This window comes from Bison bison, unplaced genomic scaffold (genome assembly GCF_000754665.1).
Source record: "Bison bison bison isolate TAMUID 2011002044 unplaced genomic scaffold, Bison_UMD1.0 scf7180017848559, whole genome shotgun sequence".
In the NCBI taxonomy this organism is placed as follows: domain Eukaryota; kingdom Metazoa; phylum Chordata; class Mammalia; order Artiodactyla; family Bovidae; genus Bison; species Bison bison.
The window spans coordinates 4,350-5,848 of NW_011479132.1; the positions used below are offsets into that span (position 1 = coordinate 4,350).

General features: G+C 44.4%; 1 pseudogene; it reads right to left on the bottom strand.

Moving 5' to 3' along the window:
- Positions 1 to 346: 346 nt before the first annotated feature.
- LOC104992550 overlaps positions 347 to 1,499 on the bottom strand; it is a 17,978-nt pseudogene continuing 16,825 nt past the window's right edge.

Below are 1,499 nucleotides of genomic sequence, written 5' to 3' on the forward strand. Positions count from 1 at the left end.
GGAGAGAGAGTTTAAAAACAATGTCAGGAGGAAAATGATGCAAGACAAGCATCTGGCAGAACTGGATTTAATCTGATCTGATAACCCTGGATTTGAGAGAAATTCCATGCTGGTGCAGTGTGGAACCTTTTGCATTAATATGCGAACCTGCTTCTTCCAAAGACAATTGGGTTCAGGCCTTTGCCCAAGGAAGGATATGACACACTGGGATTAATGCCTCTTTATTAAGAATTCCAATGCTGAACACAGAAAGCAGCAACAAGAAATTACGTCCAAAAGGATGTAATGCTCAGCTTTTGCCAGAAAGTTGAGATGACTGGAAACATGGAAGAGGAACATAAAGGAATTAGCAAATGCTGTATCATACATAGGGAACCTCCACATCTTCACCATCCTCATCATTGTAGGACAGCTCAGGCACCAATGCTTGCATGTGGTGTCCCAGCTTTTGCTTTGATACTTGACTCACAATTTCTGTCATCCTAGTATGAGGAAGAACAGGTTCAGGCAATTAGAAAAAGAGGAAAGGATATAAAGGGGCATATAAGTAAACGTGAGTTGCACAGATAGCTGATGCTTCCTAGCCGAGACAGGACCTCTTTCTCCCTGCCCAGTGAGTCCAACTCACGGTTGATCCATCCGTTCCTTCAGCTTGCTGGGTGGCATTAAAAAGGAGTAGAGCATGGATATACCGTGGGATAGCATGATGATCTCCAATTTGTGCTCTGTCGGAAGACATTAGAAAGGAGGGGCCACAGTGTCTCTAGGATGGACTATACCAGGGACCTGGGCAAGCACTACCCTAGGTGTAGTAAGTGAAGAAAGGGCCTTACCTTAAAGTGGTCAGGGAACTGCTTGAGGGTCATCTCTTTACCATTAGGCTGCAGTCCCTGGACCTCAAAGTGATCCCAAAGTGTACACTCTTGGCTATAAAACTGTAGGATAAAGCACAGTAGATTAAATCAGGGGATAAGCCTCTGTTAGACTCTCTCCTTTAAATCACAAATATGACAGTTTCATTTCCACAGTGCACAGGTTCAAACAATGAACACAGGGTGCACAAAATTAAACTTCCAGAATGATGAAAAGCAGAGCCAGTTATCCAAGGTAAGATACATATACTGTCTACTCATATACATACACAGTATCACTCACTGATGCGTACTACCAAATGTTTCCACAAAAAGCAAGACTTCACCTGGTGGTGGGGTGGGGCAAGGGGCCCAGAGAAGCAGAAAAAGGGCAGGGCCAAGTTGATGAAGCTATTCTTATAGGACTCAAGCTGTTGGTGTCCCTGTACCACTTTGTACAGCTCCAGACATAGAAGGCCAACTATAGCTGCTGTGGTTGTAGCAATAGCTGGGATTATCTTCCCTTCAATCAGCTTGCTCTAGGACACAGAATGTGACGAGCAGAGGTGGTTGTTAAGAGAGGTTGAGGGCCCACTGAAAAGGTCCTATGTGGCAGATTCAAATTTGCAAGGGGTTCAAGGTTAGATG